Consider the following 12,917-nt stretch of genomic DNA (forward strand, 5'->3'; position numbering starts at 1 on the left):
AGAAGGCATTCTCAAGCGACATAGCTGACTCTTGACATATAGGTACCATTATTCATGAGTTATTTGAAGTTATTCAATGAATAGAGTGGTTGGAACTGGAGAGGGTTAATCATGGAACACTTTCAGAAGAGTTGAGATTTTAGCAAAGTTGGGAAGTCAGGGAAGACTATGTAACAACTAAGAGGAGGAGGTTTCATGGACTGTGCATGAACAAAGACAAAAGGCCAACTTACAAACATTTCCCTAAACTACACACTGACTGATGTTTCCATGGTTGCTCCCCTAACAACCCTAGTTGTTTTTTTCTTTTAACTCTAACAACCTTATTGTCTTGATACGGCACCATGACAACAAATAAAGTACACATCATCTTTTCTTTTTATTCCTTGAATGGTGTGACAGAGGAGTAGTTGTGCTTTCATTTCTAGAAGCAGGAATGGAAACAGTAATTTCAGTAAGAGATACCTGTAGTAGGTGGTCTCTAAGATGTCTTCAATGATCTCCAGCTCCTGGTGGTCATGCCTTTGTGTAAGTTTCCTCCCTTTGAGTATGGGCTGAACCTAGTGATATGCTTCTAACCAACAGAATACGGCAAAAGTGACTGGATGTCCTTCTGGTATTATAAGACTTATTTACAAAATAGTCACACTCTCTTTGACTCACCTCATGGGCCATCTCTGAATGAAGCAAACTGGATGAGGCCAAAGTGGCAAGGAACAAAGGGTGACCTCTGGCCAACTGCCAGTGATGACCTGAGGCTCTCCGTCCAACAGCCCTTGAGGAGGTAAATCTTGTCAACAATCACTTGAGTAAGCTTGGAGGTGGATTCTTCCCCATCAAGCCTTCAGATGGGAGAGGCTCCTGGCAATTACGTCACTGGTTCAGACCCTAACCTGTGTTTTCCTAAATATGAATTTTCCAGTATGCCAGGCTGCATGTATAACCAATCATTGTGATCTGGATGGGTTATTCCCACCTCCATTTACTGCCACACAAATATAAAAAATGACCCCTCTCCCCCTTAATACACACCAAGGTTTGATGAGTTATCACCACCACCATCATCATCATCATGTCTGTCATTTCTGTGGAGAGAGCAATAAGCAATGCAACCCCTTCTTCTAGTTCCAACTTCGGTTGCTAAAGAACAAAAATCCAATGGAGTAAATTTGAAGACCCAGTTGGCTTTATGAAACCATTCATGAATGGGGCAGCATTCCATCCAGCAAATAGAGGGGTTGCTCTGAAGAGATGTACAAAATGGAAGGTTTCTTTCTTTCTTTGTTACTTTCTTTTTTAATTTGCATCCAAACTAGTTAGCATATAGTGCAAGAATGATTTCAGGAGTAGATTCCTTAGTGCCCCTTAGCCATTTAGCCCACCCCTCCAACTCACAACCCCTCCAGCAACCCTCAATTTGTTCTCTGTATTTAAGAGTCTCATGTTTTGTCCCCCTCCTTGTTTTTATATTTTTGATTTCCTTCTCTTATGTTCATCTGTTTTGTATCTTAAATTCCTCATGAGTGAAGTCATATGGTATTTATCTTTTTCTAATTTCGCTTAGCATAATATCCTCTAGTTCCATCCACGTAGCTGCAAATGGCAAGATTTCATTCTTTTTGATTGCTGAGTAATACTCCATTGGGTGTATGTATGTATATGTGTATACATATGCATATATGTATATATATGTGTGTGTATATATGTATATGGTATATGGTATGTATATGTATACATATATATGGTGTGTGTGTGTGTGTGTATATACACACCCCACAGATACCACATCTTCTTTATCCATTCATCTGTCGATGAACATTTGGGCTCTTTCCATACGTTGGCTATTGTTGATAGCACTGCTATAAACATGGGGGTGCATGTGTCCCTTTGAAGCAACACACCTGTATGCCGTGGATAAATGCCTAGTAGTGCAATTGTTGGGTCGTAGGATAGTTCTACAAGATGGAAGGTGTCTATGGAAAAGAAGGTGAGGCAAGGAAGTTATTGCCAAAACAAACAAAAAAACATTATTCCAGGCAAGGCTACTTTCTCTTAGGGTTAAGACCAGAAGATATTAGCATGTAGATTACCTGCTGTACCTTTGGTGGGGGATGAAGAGGGCCATGTGACAGATTACCTCATTGGTGCTTATGGGGAAATTTCCCGACTGACCAGTTTTGGACTACATTTCTGGGGGAGGTGGAAATTGCAATTAGGTTAGGTACTAAGCCATGGTTTAGTGTTTGGGCCTAAGTGGCTCCATTTGGGGCCTGTGATTTTCCTTTTAATATTTGGAAATAGGTTTCGTTTTGTTGCATCCACACAACTCTTGAAACAGAATGCTACGGGCACCAGTGACAGTCACAACAAAGTTTATTGCAATGAGAGGCAAGGCCGACCGACACTCTGGATCAGAGTGTGGCCTGGAACAGCCGGGGTACAGAGTTTTTATAGCCGACCACTTTGTCTTATCATCACCTGGGAACAGAACAAAGAAATAGTTCCCAGATGGGGGTGGAAACAGTTCAGACACGCCCTTGCCCCAATCCAATCAAACACTAATCCAGTTGATTTTCCTTGAACTTTTGTTCCCTTGATTGATAGGACAAGGCTGTTAATCTCTTAACCTAGTGTCAAAACAAAGCTGTTATTTCTCAAGGCTACAGGTTAGCCCTACACTACAATTTAACCCTTACAGTTTCCTTTGCCAATGTTAATTGTTTCGTAGTGGTTGCTGGAACTCAGTGTTGAGAAGGATCCTAAGGAGGCCAAGTCTAGGCTCTGTTACAGGCAAAAAGAGTTGTGATCAGTTAGAGATTAGTCGGGGGTAGGGTATACTTGACAAGAATTGTTCTCTCTAGTAAACGTGATGATGGGGTTTTGGAGTGGTGTTGGGGGGTGGGGGTCCAGAGCTGATGGCCATGAAAGAATTCTTGAGACATCTTTGGTGCAAAAATGTGATTGTATTAAAGCGTGGGGACAGGACCCTTAGGTAGAAAGAGCAGCACTGGGGTTGTGAAGAATGACTGGTTATATACTATGAGATTGGGGAGAGATAAAGGCAAAAGGGAGGCCTCCAAAAGGACCTTGATATGCTAAAGAGGATTCCTATAGCTACCTGAGGCCTCACTATTGTCAAGCTAAGGTTGTTTTCCCTCTGGTAAGGCATTAACATTGTAACAGTAAGGAACTCCTGGAAGGCTGTTATACTCGGCCTATCTCAAGTATCTGTCAATGGGCTGCAGGTTGTAAGGAAATTTAATTTAACCTACCACTTCCTTCTGGCCTTTGTTCCCGACATCACTGTGGAGGGGAGGGTGATGCTAGGGCTCAGGAAACTGAGTCTGTAGGTTTCTGGAGATTAGGCTATTGATAAGATTGTCTTCTTCTTATAATTTACTAAGATATTTGTAAACGGATGGAGACTCCTGGCCTGCACGACTGAGATCTTTATCGGTTAACCGTTGGTTTTTCCCTTTCCTTTGTTCCTGGGCGGCCAGGAATACCTGAGGAATGTGAATGCTGGCGGGCGGTGGGGGGCTGCTGCGGGCAGGGTGTCAGCTTGCCTTTTGCTCCCTGACTACTGACTGTCAGGCACCTAGGTTGGAGGACCAATTCTTCCTGGTTTTGTCTGGAACTTTCCTGGTTTTAGCAAGGAATACCAGGAACACCATCCTGGCACCGCCCTCAATCCCAGGCAAAGCGGAACGGCTGATCACCCTATACCCAGGTATCTTTCTCAAAGCCAGGAACACTGGGAATTGGGTGTACTGCAATACCTTGCTACTCAAACGTGATCCATGGACCAACTGTATCAGTATCCTCTGGGAGTTTATTTACAATGCACAATCTTCGGCCCCACCCCAGACTTACTGAAGCAGAACCTGCACTTTTACAAGGTCTCCTGGGGATATGCCCATTAAAGTCTGAGCAGCTGCCCTGCTGGAGGATCACTTTACGGATCAGTGGCTCCCAATCCCTTTTCACTTGGAGCACCCAAAATTGATCACATCACCCATGTGACATAATCTCACACACACACTCCATGCTCTGAAGTGGCCAATGGCACACCTCTTTCCCAGATTTATACGAACAGGAGAGGAGGGAGAAGTGAGGCTATATTACACAGCTATGGTGAAATTGCTTTAATATTTTAGTGACACAGCAGTATGTGGGGGTGCTGTAGAGGGGAACTGCTGCTTGACACTTGCTCCAACAGCATGTTGGCCCTGAGTGAGAGAAGGGGAGTTTCATTTGTCCTCTCTTGCTCCGTGTTCACCCTTTGGCCACGGGGTCGGTGGCGTCCGTCCCAAGATCCCCCTTCTAGATACTGGTTGGGGGAGACAGGAGTTGGATTTGTGAAGGCTCGGGGTCCTTAGACCAGTGGTTCTCAAACTTGAGCATGCATCAGAATCACCTGGAAGGTTTATAAAAGAGATTAGCGGGGAGCGAGAGTTGCGGGGGCCGCCTGCTGAGCGAGCAGGCACTCTACGGAGAGAGAAGGAGGAACGCACGGAAGGAGAGAGAAGCCGGAAGATCTCACACCGAAAAGCAACAGTGTAGGAAGCTAGGAAAGAGGAGGTGCTGACGCTCCCTGAGGCCGCTCACCCCAGTTCCCACGCGCCGGTTTCCCAGGAAGGGAGGGGGGGCCGGGGGGCGAGCTGGCTGGGCTGATGAGGCGGGGCGGAGCACGCGCGTTTGGAAGCTGCCCGGAAAGCTAAAGCGCGGGTTGGCGGGGCGGTCTCGGGGGGCGGCTCCTTGGGACCGGAGCGCGAGCTTCTGAAGGAGGGATAAACTCGCGAGCTCTGGTGGCGAAATGCCTTTTAGTAATAGTTAATCTTTTATGATTCTCGAGTTTTACTAGGGCCCGTCTCTCACTATTGGGCCAGGGGTCCTTTAAGGGGGGAAAAAAAGAGAAGCCAATTGCGGAAGTCTCCTGCAGCTCCTCCCCTCCAGCCGGCGCGCGCAGCACGGGCGGGCACGTCCTTCCTGCGCCGGATACGTCATCACGGCCTGCGCCCGGGGCGGAGCGGGCGGAGCCTCTGGGTCAAGGACGAGCCTGCGCAGAGCGTGGGAAAGGCATGCGTTGTGGCGTCTGACGTATCCGTGGAGACATCTTAAGTTTCCCTCAGTGGGCACGAAAAAAAGCAAGTGTAGGTCTGCTTCTCTCCCCGCCTGCATTCCCAGCCTGGCTCTGCAGCCGGCTCCTTGTTTCCGGCGAAGGGAATTTCCCGGCGCGATCCCTGAGGGTCCCTGAGGAGCAGCAGGCGCCCCCGCGCCGCCCCCGCGCCGCCCCCGCGCCGCCCCCGCGCCGCCCACTCGCCCCCGTCTTCCGGGTTCCGTCCGGCCCCGCGGGCCCCCGAACCCTTTCTGTGGCGGTAGCCTTGGGGAGCCGTGGGCGCTTGGCGCTCCACACGGTCAGTTTAGGTCGGATTCACGCCACACTGAGAAAAAAAAAAAAGAGGAAAAAAAAAAAACCCAACCCTCAGAAATATTGAAGTACGGCGCCCCGCTCTGGTATAAGTTTTAGGGGACCTGGACTCTAGCAGTAGCTGCGAATATATAATTACAACGCATTTTGTTACTTTAGCGCTACAATAGTTAAAATGGGAGTAGTTGTTATTTTGAGGAACAAGTAATTCTTGACACGGTATTCATTATCTGCGCCTTAACTGAGTTAATTTTAGGGATACAACAATGGTTTTTAGAAGACCCTAGTAACTGGCATGTAGATCAGCTCTACTGACGCTGAATGAGAAGGATCTATATTGGATTATCAAAATCAATTGTCTGTATGGTTGTCCACAGCTATTTGATTGTAAAAGGGATTGCCATCCTTTTGAGAAGCCCTGTTGAGGTTAATGTTGTGTCCTTCGTGATGGAAGGATTCAAACTTTGAGAACAACCTTAGGACATCTGGATAATACATCAAAATTAAAGTGATTTTTAATGTGATTTGAATGATATTACAGTGAATATAGATGGGAAGATTTAGTGTTCAAAGCCTTGTACAAAGTGACTAAGAAACTTGGCTGCTACAACTGAAGACTTTCTGCCATGTTGGGCAGTAGGTTGATTTAATCTGCCTTCAGGCACCTCAAAACTCCAGACCTTGTGAAGTTATGAGCAGAAACTTAGATGAGGATTTCGTTAAAAAAAAAAAAAAAAGAAGAAGAAGAAGAGTTTGGTGTAATTGGTCTGGAGATGTCAGCTCTGGTAAACGCTTCTGGTAAACGCTACTGAATTGCAAACTAAGCGAATTTCTTACCCCTAACATCTTTTCTACCTGTTCTGAAGTTAGGTTCAATTAATATTAGATAACTTATGTGGAACCGCTTTAAGACAATAAAAGCACTACATACATTTTTATTTTTTGGCTAGAGTGAATTATTCCATTGGCATTCTTGTCAGTAAACTGAGCTGAGAGAATTAGGGCTTAGTGAGACACTATTTAGGTGAGTGTAACAGGTTTAAGGAAAAGATGTATGGAAAAGTTCTTTGGACTTCTTAAACTATTCTGTTTCCAGGGGCTCCTGGGTGGCTCAGTCCGTTAAGTGTCTGACTTCTGTTCAGGTCATGATCTCACGTTCAGTGAGTTCAAGCCCCGCCTAGGGCTTGCTCTCTCTGTCTCTCAAAAATAGACAAACATTAAAAAAAATTTTTAAAAACTATTCTTCCAAATCTTTGGAATTGAATAGGTGTTATTTGGAGAGTGGAAGTAAAAAAAGGTTACTAGTCTATACAAATTGAATCTTGAAAAATATTTGCTTTGTATCTAAATATTTTACATTTGTTGAAAAGCCCTGATACTTTTTTTTCATTTCAGTTTTCTACATTTTTGTCAAGAAGGTAGCCTTCAAGAACTTAATACGTTCCTCAAGGGGGGAAAAAGGATTAGAGCCATAGGAGATAAACTCAAGAGTGTTTTAAAGTACTTTATTAGGGTTTCAAAAAAAGATTAGTAAGTGAATGTCAATGTACCTTACCCACCTAATTATTAAAATCAGGATGCTTTTGGCTAATGGATTTGAAGCTAACATTTAAAGTTCTTCCCATAAGTTTAAATAATGGCAAATAACATAATTTCCAGTGCATTATAAAATGTTATTTTACACTCTTGCGTAAATGTATGCAACGGAATTATTTTCATACATGTCATCCACTTAAAAAAAGCGAACTAGCTCTTTGATAGTCAAAGCTTTATATTATATTGCTATTCTATCCTTTATAGCAGTGGTTCTGATTTAGGGACTAGTGCTTCCTGGGGGACATTTGGCAATATCTGAAGACGTTTTTGGTGTCATAACTACGGGGTGGAGGCTACAGGCATCTAGTGGGAAGAGGCCAGGGGTATTGCAAAACATCCTACAGTGCATAAGGCAACCCCCAACAACAAGGAATTAACCAGCCCAAAACGTTCTTAGTGCTGTGCTAAGCCCTGACCTACAGAATTCTACTCTTATGTAGTGTGGTTTCAGGAATGAAAAGTCTTACTGGTTATCATTCTTTCCTGCAGCAAAAATGTGTGTATATTTAAATTTATTGCATATCTTGCAGTCGTAAAGTTCTAAATGTTAAGTCAATCCAGAGAAACATTTTTTTGTAATCATTACAAGTATCCTCTGCTTTTTGAAAGTGTGCGTTATGCCACTTTGCTTTTCAAAAGACCTACATTAGCACTTGTTTTTGCTAACCGAAAGAAATCCCAAGAGGATTTTTGCTTTTACTAATAAGGTGAAAAGAGAAAATAGCCTCAGCTTCCCGCCCCCAGCAGGGTTCACGCCGAGGGAGAGTGGCGCCACCAGGCTCCTTCCCTAGGAATAACACTCAGCATCTCAGCATCAAGCAGCCATAGCTTTTGAATAGCAACTCTGCTATATCTTCATCTATTTTGTGCATCTATTGGCGAGATATGTTCTAAGGTATCAGAAAAGCCTAAGAGAAGTGGTTGTTTTGGGTCTGGGCGCACTCACAAATTTTTCAATGTAAATTAATGGTAATTGCTTCTTCACTTTATGCCCTTTCGGCTTATGAAAGGTTTCATAGGAATGCTCTACTTTCGGATAGTGAGGGAAACCTGTATAACTATTACTAGTATATAGCTAATTAAAAGTGTAAATATCCCAATTTTGAATAATTATGAAAGTAATATTTGATTACAGTGTATTTCTTAATGAGATGGGGCTTTTTATCATTTAGCTTAAGTTTCCATGGATAGATAGTATTCATTGCTAGAATCTGACAAGAGTTCAACATCAGTTCTTTCTCTTTTATTTTTATTTATTTAAAAAATATTTTAAATATTTATTTGTTTTTTGAGAGAGAGAGACAGAGTGCGAGCAGGGTGGGAGCAGAGAGAGAGGAAGACAGTATCTGAAGCAGGCTCCAGGCTCTGAGCTGTCAGCACAGACCCAAGTGTGGGGCTCAAACTCACCAACTGTGAAATCATGACCTGAGCCGAAGCCAGATGCTTAACCAACTGAGCCCCCCAGGCGCCCCTATTTTTATTATTTTTTTTAATATTTACTTATTTTGAGAGAGAGAGAAAGAGCAGGCATGTGAGGGCATGCGTGAGCAGGGGAGGGGCAGAAAGAGAGAGAGAGAGGGAGAGGGAGAGAGAGAATCCCAAGCAGGCTCCCTGCTGTCAACACAGAGCCCAACCTGGGGTTCTATCTCATGAACCCTGAGATCATGACCTGAGCTGAAATCAAGAGTCAGATGCTTAACCGACTGAGCCACCAAGGTGCCCCTCTCTTATTTTTAGTTATGTAAAGGGGAGAACATCTTGTTCATTCAAGTTGATAGGAGCAAAAAGAATTTTAATATAGTAATGTCATCCAATTCTTTTTATTCCTTCTGAGTTATATGTCAAAAACCATTTAGAGTGATCTATCAGGATAACTTAATGACATATCAGTTACATGCTCCAATTTAATCTGGTTTAGAAGTAAAGTACTAGAATCCCAACTTGAAAAATGATTCTACCTAGCCATCAGTTTTCTCAGTATTGACTGTTTAGCACCTGGCAGTTATGTCCTAGAACAATGCACCATAGGAAGATTCGGGATGGGTCAGAAATAATTCCTCTTGTAAAGGCCAAAAGGGCAATCTCTGTGTACCTAAGTACCCAAATGTCTGATTTAAGTGATTGTTTCTCAGTAGCTGTTGGACGGGTGGATGATGAACATTTGAACGAATGAATACTTTAGGATTAAATATTATGGTAATAATCCAAGCTAGAAATCATGAGTGATAGCAAGAAAGTTGGGGAGAACATTCTGGATATACTCTGAAGACAGACGTGACAGAATTTTCTCAAGGTTTGGATGTGAGAGAAGGGGAAGCATCAGCAATCGCTGCATGTTTTTTGTCCTAAACCCCGGGGAGTTACCATTTACTGAGCTGGGGAGAAGGAGGAGGGAAGAACAGGGCAGCTACAAGTGCAGTCCCCTGTGCGTTTTCTCGGTGCCACAGTTGTGTTTCCCAGCTTAACCGAGCTGTTGAAACCTGTGGGTTCTCTATCAAAATACATGTTGTATCGTTACTTCTGGTCTAATTAAAAGACTGATGCAATTGTTTTCCCACAAAATGATGGAGACTTTCCCCTTGTTTCGAATTCGGGTGCCTCAAATTCAAACACTTGACAGTATTGTTAACTGTGTTACTAAGTGATGTTAATTATTTGATTTATGTATATTAGATGTTCCTTAAGGACAAGTTTTGTAGTTTAAAGTTGTGAAGTGTTTTAATAGATTATTTTAAAGATTTTATGTTTTTGGGATGCCTGGTGGCTCAATCGGTTGGGCGTCCAACTTCAGCTCAGGTCATGAACTCACGGTCCGGGAGTTTGAGCCCCACCTCGGGCTCTGTGCTGACAGCTCAGGGCCTGGATGGAGCCTCCTTCCGATTCTGTGTCTCCCTCTCTCTCCGCCCCTCCCCCACTCACACTCTGTCTCTCAAAAATGAATAAATGTTAAAAAATTTAAACATTTTATGTTTTTAAGTAATCTCTACATCCAGCAAGGGGCTCGAACTCACAACCCTGAGATCAAGAGTCACATGCTCCACTGACTGAGCCAGTCAGGTGGCCCATAGAATTTTAAACATGAATTTTAAATTTATTTATTTATTTATTTATTTATTTATTTATTTATTTATTTAGAGTGTGTGTGTGTGTGTGTGTGTGAGAGAGAGAGAGAGAGAGAGAGAGAGAGAGAAGGAAAGGGGGAGAGATAGAGGGAGAGAGAGAATCCCAAGCAGGGTCCACACTGTCAGTACAGAGCCTGATGCGGGGCTCAAACTCACGAATTGTGAGATCATGACCTAAGCCAAGATCAAGTTGGCTTAACCAACATAGCCACCCAGGCGGTCCCTGTACTGTATTTTAAATCAATCATCCTCTACAGAGGTATTGTTTAGGACAGATTTAATAGTCAGCAATTGGCTCTTTTGGATATAAAATAGATTTCTCAAACTCCTAAACAGGAGAGCCATGATTTTGCTTCACATAACGGAATCCCAGCTTTCTGACTAGGTCAGAGTAATGCAAATTATCTCAAATGCAAATGCAACTTGTAATTTATGATTTACGTTGACGCAGATGAACATGCAATGTTGCATAGAGTTTTCCACCTTCACAGGCGAATCCAGAGAGACACGTTTTTCTCTTAGTAAATGTTGAATACTTGTTTGTTTTTTTCCCAGTTTGTTTCAGCAGAGAAAATAGTATATGCAAAGACAAAAAAATTAACACCATTTCAACGGGAGGGCACTTACATACCCAGTTGTTAAGATCTTTTGAAAAGTGAACTGGAAATGTGTTTACCTGTGTAATGTTTTCAATACCTATTTTATGGATTGGCATACATACTGAGAATGCTCCTTATTCAGTTCCACCCACGTACAAGATTCTGAGGATGTGGGTTCTTAGAGTTCGAAGGGGGAGACAGATGCATGCGTACCAACTTTATTACCATGTTGGTGGTAAATATGGAAATTGTAAGCAAATATTAAGGAGCATAAACAAGAAATTCCTGTAGCTACAGATGCCATCTTTGCATCGATCATGCTCCTCTTGGGAGAGGGGTTTGTGCGCACTAAGATAATTTTTCCTGTTTCTGCTGTTTCCCTCCTAAGCCTTGCCTCCCGTGTCTCCTACCTCTTGGCATCTCCGGGCTTGTGCAGGGGTGGTCCTGCTGCCTCTGCTGGATAACGGCACCCGCAGCCCCCGCCGTCCTGTCTGAGAGAGCGTGTCAGAAAGCTCCGAGGTCCGCAGCTGCCCTTTCAGAGCAAAAGCATCCTCTGGGTTAGCTGAAGCTTGGACTTCTTTCTAAGCAAGGTATGTTTTACCGGGATCCCTTCATGGAAGCAACATATATCCATAAAAGACCTGTCATAGATGTCAGCCTAATGGCTGTGCCAATTATGAGGACCAGCCACAGCTGAGGGAGGCCTTTTATGTTTTGCACTCTGGTATCAAACAGAATGTATAGTTAGTGCTCGAAATTAAATGGTTGAGACGTGTCGATTTTTTGTTTTTGTTATTTCCTTACAAAAGGGCTTATAAACCCTGTAGGTAAATAATTAAGATTTCCCATTTGGGGGAATTAAAGATTCTGGTCACCAAAATAAACAAACAAGCAAAAACCCAAAATGCCTCTGGGGATGTACCTGATTCTGTAGGTTGGAGGTGGGACATGAATCTTTGTAGCTCTTGCTCATTCCCAGGTGACCTTGCTGTTCAGAGTGTGGTCCATGGGCCGACAGCATCGGCATCAGCTGGTAGTTTGTTAACGGTGCAGACTCTCACAGATTCTCAGGCCCACGGCAGGCCTCTGTATCAGAATCTGCATTTTAACATGGTGCCAGCTGACGGGTGCACCGTGGCCCCTGGGCCACCAACTGTGAATAGTAAAGGTCGGATAGCCCTGAGAGGTTGTTTCTCCTGTTCCGGTCTTGTTAGAGGTGATGGCGGCCGTTAGAGCTGGCTCCCCCCTGAGCCTTGACTTGCTGGTTGGTCCCTGCCAGTCAGTGACCTGCTCTGTGCCGTCCCCTGCCCCAGTGTGACTTGCCTGCCTTGAAATATTCCTCTGTACATCCCTGAATGGAAATACTACTTGGCTCTGCTCCAGAACATTCGTTCTGAAAAAATGTAAAGAAGGCGAATGCCTAAACATCTGCTTACCTTCCTGCTTCCCTGCTTCCCACTCACTTCCCTCAGCTCCCACCTTGGCTAGCTCTCTTCCTCAGCGTCTTCTGGCAAACATGTGGGAGGCCAGAGCATCACCTCTGCACGGCACTGTGACAGGAAGGCTCCACACAGAGATTTAATGGCCCAGAAGAATGAATGGCGGTCGCGTGCCTGTGCTGGGTATAGTGGGACGTTATTTGGCAAGAGTTGCTGACCACCCTGATGGGTCAGGGCTGCACCTGGTGGTCCCGGACCGAGAGGAATCTACAAACATTCAGAAAGAAAGCAAGGACTGCAGCAATGTAATACATGTTAATGTGCTAGCCCAGCACCACACTGGCTGAAATTGAGCCAATCTTTCTCAGATTTTGCCCCCATCAGCCACCACTCATTTGTCTGCAAAAGATTATAGAGGCGCCTGGGTGGCACAGTCGGTGAAGCGGCTGACTTCAGCTCTGGTTATGATCTCACAGTTTGTGAGTTCGAGCCCTGCATCAGGCTCGGTGCTGACGACTCAGAGCCTCAAGCCTGCTTTGGATTCTCTGTCTCCCTCTCTGCCCCTCCCCTGCTCATGCTGTCTGTCTCTCTCTCAAAAATGAATAAACATTAAAAAAAATTAAAAAAGATTATAGAAGTATTATTAAACAATGCAAAGGGTTTGGAAAATAGAATAGCAAATATTCACCCACCATCCCACTGCCCTATTATATAGTTATATTTATATATG

At 43.9% G+C, this 12,917-nt stretch overlaps 1 protein-coding gene across 5 annotated transcripts in view; it reads left to right on the top strand.

Annotated features, from left to right (window-relative positions):
• Nucleotides 1–4,458: 4,458 nt before the first annotated feature.
• Nucleotides 4,459–12,917, top strand: part of FRMPD4 (FERM and PDZ domain containing 4) — an 856,248-nt gene continuing 847,789 nt past the window's right edge. For 2 of the 5 annotated variants that reach the window (XM_045472368.1, XM_045472371.1), the window contains exons 1-2: nucleotides 4,799–5,153; nucleotides 11,137–11,338. The gene's annotated coding sequence lies outside the window, so the exon portion shown is untranslated. Of the gene's footprint in view, nucleotides 4,560–4,797; nucleotides 5,154–11,136; nucleotides 11,339–12,917 lie in introns of those variants that run through there. The other 3 variants (XM_045472369.1, XM_045472370.1, XM_045472377.1) reach the window with 3 other exon arrangements.

The sequence above is a fragment of the Leopardus geoffroyi genome, chromosome X, assembly GCF_018350155.1.
Source record: "Leopardus geoffroyi isolate Oge1 chromosome X, O.geoffroyi_Oge1_pat1.0, whole genome shotgun sequence".
Taxonomy (NCBI): Eukaryota; Metazoa; Chordata; class Mammalia; order Carnivora; family Felidae; genus Leopardus; species Leopardus geoffroyi.